The 16,724-nt window shown below is 43.5% G+C and overlaps 2 protein-coding genes across 2 annotated transcripts in view; one reads left to right on the top strand and one right to left on the bottom strand.

The window, feature by feature from the left end:
- Positions 1-16,724, bottom strand: part of TSPAN7 (tetraspanin 7) — a 192,600-nt gene that overhangs the window by 87,430 nt on the left and 88,446 nt on the right. The gene's annotated exons all lie outside the window — the stretch shown is intronic.
- The window catches only part of LOC125642608 (uncharacterized), a 32,242-nt gene that overhangs the window by 879 nt on the left and 14,639 nt on the right, over positions 1-16,724 (top strand). The window lies entirely within an intron of this gene.

Raw genomic sequence — 16,724 nt, 5'->3', positions numbered from 1 at the left:
TTCTAAGCGCTTCAGAGTGACACACAGAGTGACATTCCTGAAATCACATATATTTTGTTTCTTTCCATTTCAATGAGATTATTACAAAATGAAGGTTTAAAGCACCTGCTAAAATTGAACTCTGTAACATGACCTTAACAATGGTGCATTTATCGCAGTAGAATGATTTTACATTTTTATAGCATTTCATGTTTACAGCACTCTACAGACATTAACACATTAGTCACTGCATCACCTCTGGGAGGTATCCCCATTTAATAAACAGATTAACTGATACAGAAAGGTGCAACGACTCACCTGAGGCCACAGAGTGAGCCAGCGACAGACCTGAGATCACAACTCAGGATCTCCTGATTCCCAGCTCAGTGCTCATTCCTCTAGGCTACCCTTCCACATTGCCAATGCTTGTGCTAAACCTGTTCTGTGCCAAAGGAGAAGACTTCAGTCTTCACATCTGTCAGCACAGTACCTTTCACGAGAATTAATTTCACGATATATAATTTTTAAAAAAGTTTCTCCCCTTCCCCCCCAAAAAAAGAAATTATTTTTGGAAGTGTGATTTCCTTCTACTCTCAGCCATATTACCCTCTATACATCTTCCCGCCTCCTCTCCCATGCACGTGTCTGTTTCAATCACATTAGTTCTAAAGTTTTGCACTCAATTCTTCTCATTGCATCCATGACAAATTTAAACTAGAGTAAAGAGATTGTTCAATGCCCTGCTCTTCCCACTAACAAAAAGAAAAACTATGGATGGGAGCTAGATCCAGATGAACAACCAAATGCCAGGGTAAGAAAATTTGTCCCACAGCTCCACCATTTTGGACAGATGGAGCCATTAAAAAACGTCATCTGTGAAAACTGGCGTCTAAGTGGCATAAACACACACACGAAAATCAACACTGTAAAATGCTACTAACACAGTAACTGAGTTTTTGGCCTGCTACACTCAGAAGCTTGGGCTCAAAACAGTCTCAGAGGAGGCACAAGCCTCAATTCTGAGGCGGCCAGCAAAAGTAGGATGAGTTTAATGTAGCAGGTTTGTTAACTTCTCCCACAGAAGATGTGTCGTCTTTCATCACAGAATAGTTTCTCTGGGCTCAGTGAGAGCCAATCATAAAGGGTCACAAAAAACATTCAGGTTTGAAAACTCAGAAGAGGTCCAGGAAACCAAAATGATTTGTCATCACTAAAACCTTCTAGCACAGCCTAAGTGTGACAAAATGGGAACTGGTCCTAGCTAGGACAGTCATTCCTTTTCTGTAAAAGGGACGAGTGCAGAAACTCAGCAGTATGCCTTCAGTAAAGCCAAGCTGAATGACCCATGTGGTTATGTAATGTTATGTGTTTAGATTATACAACACATATAATAGGCAGTGGGATCCAAAAATACCATACATTAATCGTAACATCCCATGAAGAATTTAAATGCACATAAACTGGGAAATGAGAAAGTTAAGAGTTCCCATAGTCAATTTAAACTGCACACATTGTACGAATACATTGGGCTACTAGCTACAGGTAAATGCAGACCAAAATTGAATGTGCACTATGGGCTTTTACAGAAACGTGGGCTTTTGCACATGCAAATACTGAAAGAATGGGCATGTGAAGGACAGAAAGGCTGAATGAAGGAGGGACATGGAAAAGAATTTTAAACGAGCAAAAAAAGGGGTTGGAGAAAAAGGGGCAAGAAAAAATCAGAAAAAAATGTTTTACCGAAGACCAATGGCTAAAATGTATCATTTTCTGGGAGTAACTTTTTGGTGTTTTTAACAACACTCAGAGAGATAAAGGGAAGCATTTTAGACAATCCCTGCCACCTTTCTGTCTCTCATCTCCGGGCTGGGCTGCTGCGCCTCTCCATTCCCGTATTCTCCTCTTTGCAGGTCGTTAGGATGTAATCTTCAGGGCATGTCTGCTGGACATTTGGGACCTTTGGCTAAAAGTTCAGCTGCTAATGCTGGCCTATAATACAGGGGCAGTCTACGGATATCGATGGAGAGGCCCTCATGCCTTCCAAGGAGGAAAACTATCCCCTCTGTTAGCCCTACTTCCACTAAGAAGCTCCTAGGAATTGGGGGTCCCAGTACAGTCCCCCACAGTTCAACCCTGCCTGACAAGTTAATGCCAGAGTTCTCTGCTCGGTTTTTATATGCTGTTACACTCTTCCGCCACCGATTATTACTCCGTGAAATAGGGAGAAGGTGTTCCAACAGCAGGAAGCCAATTCATTTAGCAGTTTAGATGACTGGAAAATGATTTGGCATCATTTGGAAAGCCATCTCACAGCACTGCATTGTTTTAGAATTTGCTTACAAAGTAATTGCTTCCTCAGGCCTCTGAGATTTGGATACCTTCCTCATTTCATAGAAAAGATTGCTCACATTTTTCCTTATTAAAACATATTTTCCTAAATATTCTTCGTGCCCTTCCTCCAGTCTTCCTCACCATCACCAAAAGGGTTCATATTTAAAACACACTGATTGAGAACCAACTAGGGACAGAGCTCTTCTTGATCTGCTGCTCACAAACAGGGAAGAATTCGTAGGGGAAGCAAAAGTAGATGGGAACCTGGGAGGCAGCGAGCATGAGATGGTCGAGTTCAGGATCCTGACACAAGGAAGAAAGGAGAGCAGCAGAATATGGACCCTGAACTTCAGAAAAACAGATTTTGACTCCCTTAGGGAACTGATGGGTAGGATCCCCTGGGAGAATAACATGAGAGGGAAAGGAGTCCAGGAGAGCTGGCTGTATTTTAAAGAATCCTTACTGAGGTTACAGGAACAAATCATCCAGATAAGTAAAAAGAATAGTAAATATGGCAGGTGACCAGCTTGGCTTAACAGTAAAGTCCTTGCTGATCTTAAACACAAAAGAGAAGCTTACAAGAAGTGGAAGATTGGACAAATGACCAGGGAGGAGTATAAAAATATTGCTCAGGCATGCAGGAGTGAAATCAGGAAGGCCAAATCACACTTGGAGTTGCAGCTAGCAAGAGATGTTAAGAGTTACAAGAAGGGTTTCTTCAGGTATGTTAGCAACAAGAAGAAAGTCAAGGAAAGTGTGGGCCCCTTACTGAATGAGGGAGGCAACCTAGTGACAGAGGATGTGGAAAAAGCTAATATACTCAATGCTTTTTTTGCCTCTGTCTTCATGAACAAGGTCAGCTCCCAGACTGGGCTGACTGGGCAGCACAGTATGGGGAGGAGGTGACCAGCCCTCTGTGGGGAAAGAAGTGGTTCAGGACTATCTAGAAAAGCTGGAAGAGCACAAGTGTATGGGGCCAGATGTGCTGCATCCGAGAGCGCTGAAGGAGTTGGCGGATGCGATTGCAGAGCTATTGGCCATTATCTTTGAAAACTCATGGCGATCAGGGGAGGTCCCGGACGACTGGAAAAAGGCTAATGTAGTGCCCATCTTTAAAAAAGGGATGGAGGATGATCCAGGGAACTATAGGCCAGTCAGCCTCACCTCAGTCCCTAGAAAAATCATGGAGCAGGTCCTCAAGGAATCAATAATGAAGCACTTAGAGGAGAGGAAAGTGATCAGGAACAGTCAGCATGGATTCACCAAGGGCAAGTCATGCCTGACTAATCTAATTCCCTTCTATGATGAGATAACTGGCTCTGTGGATGAGGGGAAAGCAGTGGACATGTTGTTCCTTGACTTTAGCAAAGCTTTTGGTACGGTCTCCCACAGTATTCTTGCCAGCAAGTTAAAGAAGCATGGGCTGGATGAATGGACTAGAAGGTGGATAGAAAGCTGGCTAGATCATCGGGCTCAACAGATAGTGATCAATGGCTCCATGTCTAGTTGGCAGCTGGTAACAAGTGTCGGTCCTGGGGCCGGTTTTGTTCAATATCTTCTTTAATGATCTGGAGGATGGCGTGGACTGCACTCTCAGCAAGTCTGCAGATGACACTAAACTGTGAGGAGTGGTAGATACACTGGAGGGCAGGGATAGGATACAGAGGGACCTAGACAAATTAGAGGATTGGGCCAAAAGAAATCTGATGAGGTTCAACAAAGACAAGTGCAGAGTCCTACACTTAGGAAGGAAGAATCCCATGTACTGCTACAGACTAGTGACCGAGTGGCTAGGCAGCATTCTGCAAAAAAAGAGGTTACAGTGGACAAGAAGCTGGATATGAGTGAACAGTGTGCCCTTGTTGCCAAGAAGGCCAATGGCATTTTGGACTGTATAAGTAGGGGCATTGCTAGCAGATCAAGGGACTGTGATCATTCCCCTCTATTTGACATTGGTGAGGCCTCATCTGGGGTACTGTGTCCAGTTTTGGGCCCCACATTACAAGAAGGATGTGGAAAAATTGGAAAGCATCCAGCATAGGACAACAAAAATTATTAGGGGACTGGAACACATGACTTATGAGGAGAGGCTGAGGGAACTGGGACTGTTTAGTATGCAGAAGAGAAGAATGAGGAGGAATTTGATAGCTGCTTTCAACTACCTGAAAGGGGGTTCTAAAGAGGATGGCTTTATATACTACTGTTCTCAGTGGTAGTAGATGACAGAACAAGGAGTAATGGTCTCAAGTTGCAGTGGGGGAGGTTTAGGTTGGATATTAGGAAAAACTTTTTCACTAGGAGGGTGGTGAAGCACTGGAGTGAAACCTTCCTTTGAGGTTTTTAATGTCAGGCTTGACAAAGCCCTGGCTGGGATGATTTAGTTGGGGATTGGTCCTGCTTTGAGCAGGGGGTTGGACTAGATGACCTCCTGAGGTCCCGTCCAACCCTCATATTCTATGATTCTATAAGACAGTTTAATTTTCTTTAAAATAAAAGAGCCATTACATGTGCTTTATTGAAGAATCACTGTATTTAGCGTATTGATTTCATAGGGATGCACTGGTGTGGTATTAAAATACCACTTTAGAGGTATTAAAATGGTCTGAAGCCATGCTCCAGCTTAGCCCTCCACTGAAATATTGTCCCTCTCACAGGAATATTGTTAAGGCTCTCTTTCTCATATGCTGTAGGGACTGCACATGTAGGGCCAAATTATACCCGGATACATTCTGTCCTGTGCAAATCCACTGCAGTCAATGGAACTATAGAGTGTGTTAAGTCAGAACAAAATGTGACTGATGGTTTGAAAGAATACTGCCTGGTCAATTTTGCCCCAAAATTTAGGTTTTTAAGGGTTTTAAGAAACAAATTCTGACAGATGCCAAGATCAATTTTTTCTAATTCAAATAAATTTAAATAAAACACATTTCCCTGCAGTGTCAGCAACCCAAACATTACAGTTTTTGCATTATTAGCAGAACAAAGCTGAAAGTGTAACTGATTAGAAACTGATAAGCCTATTTTCATTGTCCATGCTGACAAAATGCAGACAAAGTGAATTAGATTCTTAAAGTTGGTTCAGTCTTAATCTAGAGTTCCACCAGCTATGTGAAAAGAATCAAGGAGGACTTGTGGCACCTTAGAGACTAACAAATTTATTTGGGCATAAGCTTTCGTGGGCTAAACCCACTTCATCAGATGCATACAGTGGAAAATACAGTAGATAGATAGATAAACATGAAAAAATGGGGGTTGCCATACCAACTCTATCGAGACTGATCAATTAAGGTGGGCTATCATCACCAGGAGAAAAAAAACTTTCGTAGTGATAATCAGGATGGCCCATTTCAAACAGTTGACAAGAAGGTGTGAGTAACAGTAGGGGAAAAATTAGCATGGGGAAATAGTTTTTACTTTGTGTAGTGACCCATCCACTCCCAGTCTTTACTCAAGCCTTATTTAATGGCGTCCAGTTTGCAAATTAATTCCAGTTCTGCAGTTTCTTCTTGGAGTCAGTTTTTGAAGGTTTTTTGTTGAAAAATTGCAACTTTTAGGTCTCCAATTGAGTGTCCAGGGAGGTTGAAGTATTCTCTGACTGGTTTTTGAATGTTATAATTCTTGATGTCTGATTTGTGTCCATTTATTCTTTTGCATAGAGACTGTCCGGTTTGGCCAATGTAAATGGCAGAGGGGCATTGCTGGCACATATCACATTGGTAGATGTGCAGGTGAACGAGCCCCTGATGGTGTGGCTGATGTGATTAGGTCCTATGATGATGTCCCTTGAATAGATATGTGGACACAGCTGGCAACGGGCTTTGTTGCAAGGACAGGTTCCTGGGTTAGTGTTTTTGCTGTGTGGTGTGTGGTTGCTGGTGAGTATTTGCTTAGGTTGGGGGATGTCTGTAAGCGAGGACTGGCCTGTCTCCCAAGATCTATGAGAGTGAGGGATCATCCTTTAGAACACGAATGGCAAAAATCAGACCCTTAGCAAGAAACTATCTTTAATGTGTCATTTTTAACCTGATGATGTCCCATTAAAAATAATCAATAGTAAAAATTTTCCCGTCAAAATTACAAGCCAAATATTTTAAAACAAATACTCAAGATGATGAGCATTAACTTTCAGGGAATGGTCAACTGTGTGCATCTGTAGCTACATCACCTATTACCTTTCAATGGTGACAAAACAGTGTTTATTAGTTGAAACAGAAGTAGGTTTTTTTAAACAGAAGCGATTTTTCAGTTTAGCTTAAATTACTATCAATTTTCATATGTGAGTTCAACAAAAGGAACATGCAATAAGGATTTGATATACACAGATTCAGGCATTATTAACTATTGGCCACCAAGTTTAGTACTCTTGTAAACTGTGCTCAGATTACACAGCTTTGAGTATCTATGACAACTTTTAGACATCAAAGTTGTAGAAGAAGGATTCCCATGCTATGGTGCAAGAGTTAGCTGTCACAAACAGGACATGGGCACGTTGACCTAGCAGGTAGGATCAGGAGTCAGGCCTGCAGGTAGGAGCAGGAATAGGACCTGGTGGTTGGAGGAGGAGTCAGAGTTGAGAGTCAGGCCAGGTGTCCGAGCCAGAGCCAGAGCTAGAAACCAAAAGTTGAGCCTAAAACTGGAACCACAATCAGGAATCAGAGATGGAGTCTGAAGGAGGGAACAAAAGCGGTGTCTGTTGTAGCACCAGGCCAAATTCTGCCAAGTTGCTCATACAGCTTCCTGGAACTCCCTCCATGCTCAAATAGCATGCCTAGACCAATCAGAAGCCACAGGAGTTGATGCCAATCAGGTTTTCACTTCCTGTGTTGCTTAGTCCCCCCATGGTTTATATTGCATTGATCACAGCTCTGCCAAGTGGCAGTGTGGACAAATTATTCACCTAGAGCCCTGCAAACTCATGTTCTAGTCCTCTGAATCCTTGCAGTCAAAAATGCTATTGAATATGCATTAAGACAGCAAGTTCTAACCTTTTCAGTTTTGTCCCTGGGAGACCTGTGTAGAGTTGCCAGGTGTCTGGTTTTCAACTGGAACGTCCAGTCGAAAAGGGACCCTGCTGACCGGGCTGTTAAAAGTCTAGTCGGCGGCACAGTGGGGCTAAGTCAGGCTCCCTGGCTCCACGTGCCTCCCAGAGGCAGCCGGTATGTCCCTGCGGCCCCTAGGCAGAGGGCGAGGCCAGGGAGGCTTCACACGTTGCCCCCACCTTGAGTGCTGGCTCCGCAGCTCCCACTGGCTGAGAACCTTGGCCAGTGGGAGCTGTGGGGGCGGTGCCTGTGGACGGGGGTGGCACATGGAACCTCCCTCTCCTGCACCACAACCCCCTCATCCTTGGCCCCACCTCAGAGCCTGCATCCCCAGCTGGAGCCCTCCCCCCCCACAGTACCTGCACCCCAACCCCCTGTCCCAGTCCTGAGCCCCCCTAGACACTCCAACCCCTCATCCTTGGCCCCACCTCAGAGCCTGCATCCCTAGCCCAGAGCCCCCTGCCTCATCCTGAACCCCTCATTTCTGGCCCCACCTCAGAGCCTCCACCTCCAGCTGGAGCCCTCACCCCGGCCTCGCAGCCCAACTCCCTGCCCCAGCCCGGAGCCCCCTCCCACATCCCAAAACCCTCATCCATGGCTTCACCCCAGAGCTCGCACCCAGCTTGAGCCTTCAGCTCCTCTTGCACCCCAAATGAATGAGTGAGCGAGGGTGGGGGAGAGCGAATGATGGAGGGGTGTGTGTGGAGTGAGTGGGGGCAGGGCTCAGGGGCGGGGCAAGGTTGTTTGGTTTTCTGCAATCAGAAAGTTGGCAACCCTAGACTTGTGGCCCTCACCAGACAGTACCACTCAGACTAGACCAAGGACCTCCTGAGGCCAAACGTGTCAGGAGCAACTCCACTCTATTTTGCTTGCAGTCATGGTCAAAGAGACACCGCACAAATCCTTTTGATGACCTCCTCAGTTGAAATCACAGACTTTTTTGTTTAGTCATGGTGGCCTACACTAGGCCTCCCCTAGCCTCAAAATGGTTCATACAAACACCGGAGCAAGGAAGGTCAAAGGTTATTTACCAGTCCTGCTCCAACTCCTCTTTCCTAATCTTGGGTTCTTATGTGGCTCTGAGGAATAACCAGGATGAAAATTAGAGCTAGCAGGAAAATGAAATTTTGCCATCAGGAAATAATTGTTTTCCTATAAGAAAATTTTAAAAATTAAGGAAGTGTAAAAAGTGGGGGTTTCCATCAGAAAAAGTCAAAGTGTTACTTTTACTCACCTAAACAGAGAGAGTGCTAAAAACTGAAAGTACTACATCCCCTTTCTCCCCACCCACATTTTTGGAGAAAAAAATTTAAATCAGAAAAGGAGGGCATTTTCCCACAATTTTGAAACTAAACATTTTGAAAATACAAAAATATCTCAAAAGTTTTTCTCTGAATTATTTGTTTTGAAATATTTTTGAAAAAACAAAACACAAAAACCCCCATTTTTTCATGCAACCACATTTTTCAACCAAAAAAATACCTCTATTATCAAAAAATGTTGTCCAGGTCTAGCTAAAATATATTTATAGTTTTACTGGCAGAGTTCAAGAGGCTCACATGCTATCATGAAACAATACTCAAAATATTGTTGCAACTTATTACACTGGTATCTAAGTTGCATGCTTAATTTGCTTAAGGCATCTGTAGAATAAGTGAAGCTGAATACTTTTTAAAAATACAGAATAACTATTTGATGTTAAAGGACAATACCAAGGTATTCCATTATAGGTTTTTTTCACTACAGTTTAGCAAACAAAATTTATTTTCATATAACTGTACCATTCAGGTATATAGTGAGTGGAAAGCACTTTGTGGAAAGACATGAATTTCTGCCAAACTTAAACTTTTATACTTAAAAAAAAAATTGAGTTTCTAGCCCTTTTGTCTGGAAAGAAAACCCACCAAATGTGGATTAAATATAAACCAACTTCCTGTTTATTATATACTTATTAGCAATAATCAAATACGGAAGATGGAGCCCCCAATCTTGATTCAAAGACGGCACCTTGGTAGAAATCCCAGCACCCTCCTTCATGCTCAGCACCTGGGGAATGCTAGGAAGCAGAGTTTTCTATCCAATTTTGCACTGGACCTCAACTAATGCCTTGCCTTCCCTCCCCACTTCATCATCTTTTCAGCCTACTTCTGGCTTATAAGTTTAGTATTCTACCTAGTAGATGTCTGGTAAATTTCCAACTTCTGGCTCAGGGATCCAAAAGCATACAGCCCACGGACTGAATCCAATGTGTATGACATGAACAGATTCTTCAGAATCTAATTTTTTTTTTCTAAAGTAAGTTTCTAGCCCCTAGCTGCAGATATAATCTTCCAAATTTAATCAGTGTAAACCTATGTTATGATGTCTCTCTGAACTTGCAGACAGACTGAAACAATGATTCAGAAATGTGAATTCCTATGTCCCCTATTAATCTCACTCGAGGAGGATGGGGAAGGAAGAGAAACAAAGGGCAGAAATAGTGGTGGACCTCAGAGGGAAAATCCACTTCCTTTGAGTAGGCCATGCAACACTGAGGCACTGAACAAATAATAACTAGATGTTTAGTTACTGCATAAAGGTCATATTCTCCCTTTAAACTCCTACTGAGTTCAGCAGGCCTACCTCAAACAGACTTCTGCTTCTCACTTCAGAACTCCCAGAATGCCATGCATACTGCAAATATGCATTTACCAAATATTAGCCACCAGGTGACACTTTAATAATCTTATCACGGTGGTTATGTAAACGTGATTATATATCTAAGGGGATTTTCAAAAGTACCTAAGTGTCTAAATATCTTTAAAAATCTGGTCCCACAGCAACATTACACATTTCTGAAAATTCTCAAACTTATATTAGTTTGTATGTTTTCTTTCATTTGGAAAATATTAGCAATCCCTTTCCTCACATCCACCAGCCTGTATTCATATTTCATTTAATTAGTTTAGGATACTGTGCCCAAACAGTCAATCTTTCAAGCCTCCATTCTTGTAACATATAGACAATTAACTTAAGATGAATTTTTAGCACAGATGTATTATGGGAAACACCAGAGTGGACTTTTACTGGACCAAATATACCCATTAAAACACACTGCAAAGAACATAAGATCAGCGACATTTTGACCCCCAGGCCTTCAGGAATAATCTATACTTCCTGCTCACAAAACACTGGGTGGGTGTTGAGCAGATTTTGACCAGATGGCTGGGGAGCATCCTTTTTGGCACTGAGCCATCATATTGTTTTCTAACAGTTGTTTTTAAAATTTTTACAGACTTATAATCCATGCTTGCTGGAAACTCAAATACATAAATAAAAATAAGATGACATTACAGTCATGAGAGGTTATTCTGTATCACAGTTTTGTCTTGTCATTGTTCCATTACCACCCATGAGCCAATGCAACATTCCCCTTTGTCCCCCCAGATTACTACTGTGAACGAGAGGCTTGACATATGGTTTTCCATGATGTAATATCAAAAAAATACATGTTGCGTGTTTCTATGAGAGCTAATATTAACATGTCTTTTCTAGCTGTGGAGCTATAAAATTGCTGTGTAGATGTTTGGGTTCGGGCTGGAGCCCAGGCTCTGGGACCCTGCAAGCGGGGAGGGCTCCAGAACTCAGGCTCCAGCCCTCACCCGAAATGTCTACACTGCAATTGTATAGCCCTGCAGCCCGAGGCCCACAAGCCCAAGGCAGTGGCGGGTGTTTTGTTGCAGTGTAGGCATACCCTAAGAGAGTCGATTATTGTAAGTTAACACATATATTTTTATAAATCTAATTCTATATATAAGGTCTATACAGACATTAGAGCAGCCAGATGTCCAGAAATGTATATTTAATCTCTAAATCTGGCTAAACCATTGCTACTGTATAGTATTCTATTATCTAGTCCCCTTGCCTCATTTTTAAAGCCATTATTCACTCCATAGCTTTTCATTATCTTCCTCTTAACTCAGTGTGATCAGTTAAGTTCCAGTACATGAACACATTCTCCATAAGAATGGAAAATCCAAAATAGCCAAATCACTGGCTGGTATTTACATGTAAAGCAGTAAATCTTAGAAGAAGAAAATTAAAACTACATCAATTCATACTTTGCATTAACTGGATCAGACATCTCCCTTCCCCCAAAAGCTTAACTGATGGCAGTAACATTTAATCTCTTTTGCTGATGAATGCTTATTTCATTGGGCTCAGTGTACTGTTCCTCGAAGTTTCTCAATTATTAAATATCTTTTGCCTGGTTGGTTTTAGGCTTAAATTCAAGTCAATAATAATTGAATACAATGCAATTATTACATGCAAGTCTGAACCAAGTTTAACTATTTAACATACATACTACAGCAAATAAAATTTATATTTGAGCAAAAGTAATTGGGATAGAATTTTCCTCCATTACTTCAGTGCAAAAGTAAAAGACAGACCATATAGCATTTCTAAAGTTCTATTGGCATCAGACACCCACAGCAGCCCCACAAAAACTCAGGAGTACAACATCCTACCTAATATATTTAAAAGCTGAGAAACAGTTTTACCCAAAATAAAAATAAAAAGCCCACTAAATCTAAACGTTTTGTCCAGTTGTTTTTACCAAATGATAATCAAGTCTAGGTCTTAATGTATTAAGAGGGCTTAAATTCCTGCCTGGTCTCTGCCTCCTGCTTTGAAAATGTGCACATTTTCATCCTTCACTCCTGCCTTAGCTTTCAAGTAGATTGATTTGTTCTACAAGCACCTTCGGGTTGCAATAGGAAACAGCCAAAAGAGTTTGCACAGCAACGTACAAGTTCTGAAAATAGATTACTAAGGAGCCACTGAGTCTGTTCTCTCCATTCTCTGCCTCCTCTTTCTTCTCTCCCACCACCTGTTAAAAACACGTCAATTCTAAAAACAAAACAAACAAACAAGTTTTATAACATCTAAGTCTAGCATCCTGCCCAGTCCTCTTGGAGTTCTTCACTTTGATAAATGGGCCAGAGGAGGAATGGGGTGGTGGGAGAGGGGTGTGGGCCAGTTCCACACAGGGCAATGGCTGCAGAAGAGGGGCCTGCCTACAGTTCCAGCAGATCTCTTGACCTCTGCTTCCAATCGCCGAAATTAGAGAACAACAGAGAGCCCCAAAGTGCAGGTGCCACATCAGTGACGTCCATGTTTTTGCTGTGGATGCTGGCTCCCAAAAATCTGAAGAAAAAAAATGGAAAACCCCAACTTTCCCCATCATTAAAGTGAAAAAATATTTCACAATAGCAGTAAATTCTGGCCTTATGAGTTGAGTTAGAACACAAGTAGGCCATCAGATGCCTTCAGTTTCCCCTCAAGGACATGGTACTATCCCTACTCATCCTTACTGGACTGACAAAGGTCAATGTTTTGGGCCTCGTCTCTTAAAAACTGAATAGGGTCCTGCGGAATGAGGTCCTATAGCAATATTCTGTGAGCTAGTTGGGCACTTGGTGGTGGCCCGCAGCTACTCAAGCTCAGAGACGACCCATGCCTGCCGATAGTGCGGGGGCAGAGTGCGGGCAGCCAGCTTCAACAGTGTTACCTAGCATGCTCAGTCTGTGTCAGCATGCTCAGTAAAAGCCAAGCAGCAAATCGGGGGGTGGGGGGAGGCGTGACCCTGCCTGCACCCCCTACTCCCCCACATGTCTCCTCTGCCCAAGCTACACTGGAACATTATGGGGAGTAAATCCGCATCATCTGCATTTCCATCAGGTCTCAAAGTCAGTTTACATAAAGGAGAGAGGTGTCCGCACGCAGAATCTTCCCTCCCTGAGGAGGGGAAAGAGATTCCAACCCTTCTCTCCCCACCAACCCAGGTCAGGTCAGCAGAAAGGGTGGAAAAACTGGACAAAGAAAATTACCTCCTCCCGCCCCAACACGCACGCACAGTCCCCTAGCAGTGGTGATGCAATTCACAAGGTTGAAAGGAGCGAGAGTGCAGGAAGGAAAAGCTCCCTCCTTCTCCCAACAGCCAAAGGAAGAAGGAAAGACAAAACCCTCTCACCACCTTGGGGGGGGGGGGGGGGGGAGGAGTGTCCATGGTTAGCAGGGAATGCTAGAACAGTGGCTCTGGAACAGGATCCTTTCTCAGGCACCATTCCACCCCCCTGCCTCACTCAAGCTGCTGGGACTTGCTGGATCCTTACAGAAGAGAGCAATATGATTTGTATACCACTGAATAAATTCCTCATTTCCCTTTCCAGACATCCTAAGTGACAGTCTTTCCTCTTATCACAGCAAAGCACATTAGCCGAATGAACATCACCCAAGGCAACTGTATCTTTTAAGAGGAGTCTGCATCAGAGTAACTAGCTTTGGGGGCACAGTCAAGCAGTTATAAAATAGCTCTGGGCTGACGGAAAGCAACCAGAATGCTCAGGCCCTGCCCCACTGCGGACTGCAGGCCTTACTGGGAAACAGCACCTGATGGCAGAGTAGAGCAAGAAAGTTTCCTCTCTAGCTGTACAGGTAAGAGAGCAGCTCAGTGCATGTTAAAATGACATGTAACCATACAATCATTTGCATCACTAATCAATCAGTCTCCTTGATCCTTTTATATCAGATGGCCTAGGGGCCATTTTACATTGTGGCAAAGTGTTTGGAGAAAACAATATGCCAATTCATCTAGCACATCATGTTGTTATTCCAAACAACAGGTTCTGTCTGACTTTGTCAGATCTCAATTCTACCTTTCCACTAAAAGTTCAGTTCTAAGATCACAGTATTAGGGCCCTGAATTAAATCAAATCTGTAGTTTAACAAGCGTGCTTAACACAGTACACCTCTTGTCAAGCTAAAACCTGATGCAGAAATCCAATGGCTTTGAGATCAGAATGTATCTTCGCAGGCAAAAGAGCTGCCGGGGTAGCAAGATCAGCTGCCAGGGTGGGATTCATGTCAGAAACATGTACAAGCAGGACACAGTGTCTAACCAATGAAAAAAAGAATTATGTTTTTGTTGTTGTTTAGGGTTGTGGGGGGTTTTTTTTGTTTTTTTTTAAGATCCAGTCCTATTTTTAAGCCCTTAACCTAGGTGAAGCAATTCAACCCTCCCCTATGGCTTGAGCTCTTCCTGCTGTCTGAACTGGTATTTTTAGAGGCTACATTTCTTCCATGACCAAAATCACTTCAGTTTCTGATCAAATACATTTTGTACCCTTACTCCCAGAGCCAGAGTCAGAGAGTTGGAAAATGATGAGTCAAGCCTGAAACTCCTGCTTCAAAGGGTTTACTTTTGGGAGCAAGGTCAGTCCAGCTCTTCCCTTACTTCTGAGCTCTTCCCATGGCAAGAAAACGTGCTGTGATTCTGCTCCTAGCAGGGTGCCGCTGCTGGACCCACCTCCCCATTGCGCATAGTCTCAGCTGTGACCCTAGATTCGTTCCTTGGCACTGGAGCACAGGCTTGAATACTCCTGCAGCACTTTCCTCTCTGTAGTTTCTTATACTGCCTTGAACACACCCTGTGACGAGACTGCGGTAAGTCAACCTAGGCTACGTCGACTCCAGTTACGTTATTCACGTAGGTGGAGTAGCGTAACTGAGGTCGACTTACCACTGGAGTGAAGGCAAGCCCTAAGATCTGGTCTACACTAGTGGGGGGGAATCGATCTAAGATACACAACTTCAGCTACGAGAATAGCGTAGCTGAAGTCGACGTATCTTAGATCGACTTAGAATCACTTTTTTCGCATCCTCGCGGCGCGGGATCGACAGCCGCCACTTCCCCGTCGACTCCGCTTCCACCTCGCACCGTGGTGGAGTTCCGGAGTCGACGGCAGAGTGATCGGGGATCGATTTATCACATCTACACTAGACGCGATAAATCGATCCCCGATAGATCGATCACTACCCGCTGATCCGGCAGGTAGTGTAGACGTGGCCTAAGTGTCCACACCAGGAGTTAATCAGGAAGAGTGATTTCTGAATACTCCCCATGGAGACAAGCCTTATATTTCTTCAGCCAGTTCTCCAATCCTCATCCACCACCGAGAGATGTTGTAGAGAGGCCTCTCTACAGCCAAGTCTCCTGAAGCTACCCCACTGCCACCCAACCAAAAGAAGTGTTGACAGCAGCAAAGAGGAAGAAGCATAGAAAACTAGACAAGTTAGAATAACTACAGAATGAGAAAGTGCAACTGCTCAGTCCTCATCCATTCTGTCTGCAGCCAGTTCCACTTGGGAAGAACTTCTGCATTAGCAAGGGAAAAAGGCAGAGAGAGAAAAAAGAGGCACAAGAGCACAGAAAATGAAGAGTGATAAAGTAACGAAGAAAGAAAAGGAGTACTTGTGGCACCTTAGAGACTAACCAATTTATTTGAGCATGAGCTTTCGTGAGCTACAGCTCACTTCATCGGATGCATACCGTGGAAACTGCAGCAGACTTTATATACACACAGAGAATATGAAACAATACCTCCTCCCACCCCACTGTCCTGCTGGTAATAGCTTATCTAAAGTGATCATCAGGTGGGCCATTTCCAGCACAAATCCAGGTTTTCTCACCCTCCACCCCCCCACACAAATTCACTCTCCTGCTGGTGCTAGCCCATCCAAAGTGACAACTCTTTACATAATCAAGTCGGGCTATTTCCTGCACAAATCCAGGTTTTCTCACGCCCCCCCCCACCCCCATACACACACAAACTCACTCTCCTGCTGGTAATAGCTCATCCAAACTGACCACTCTCCAAGTTTAAATCCAAGTTAAACCAGAACATCTGGGGGGGGGGGGGGTAGGAAAAAATAAGAGGAAACAGGCTACCTTGCATAATGACTTAGCCACTCCCAGTCTCTATTTAAGCCTAAATTAATAGTATCCAATTTGCAAATGAATTCCAATTCAGCAGTTTCTCGCTGGAGTCTGGATTTGAAGTTTTTTTGTTGTAAGATAGCGACCTTCATGTCTGTGATTGCGTGACCAGAGAGATTGAAGTGTTCTCTGACTGGTTTATGAATGTTATAATTCTTGACATCTGATTTGTGTCCATTTATTCTTTTACGTAGAGACTGTCCAGTTTGACCAATGTACATGGCAGAGGGGCATTGCTGGCACATGATGGCATATATCACATTGGTGGATGTGCAGGTGAACGAGCCTCTGATAGTGTGGCTGATGTTATTAGGCCCTGTGATGGTGTCCCCTGAATAGATATGTGGGCACAATTGGCAACGGGCTTTGTTGCAAGGATAAGTTCCTGGGTTAGTGGTTCTGTTGTGTGGTATGTGATTGTTGGTGAGTATTTGCTTCAGGTTGCGGGGCTGTCTGTAGGCAAGGACTGGCCTGTCTCCCAAGACTTGTGAGAGTGTTGGGTCATCCTTTAGGATAGGTTGTAGATCCTTAATAATGCGTTGGAGGGGTTTTAGTTG

The sequence above is a fragment of the Caretta caretta genome, chromosome 1, assembly GCF_965140235.1.
Source record: "Caretta caretta isolate rCarCar2 chromosome 1, rCarCar1.hap1, whole genome shotgun sequence".
NCBI classification, from domain to species: Eukaryota; Metazoa; Chordata; order Testudines; family Cheloniidae; genus Caretta; species Caretta caretta.
The sequence above is the reverse complement of the archived record's forward strand: the minus strand, read 5'-3'. Positions and strand labels throughout refer to the sequence as shown.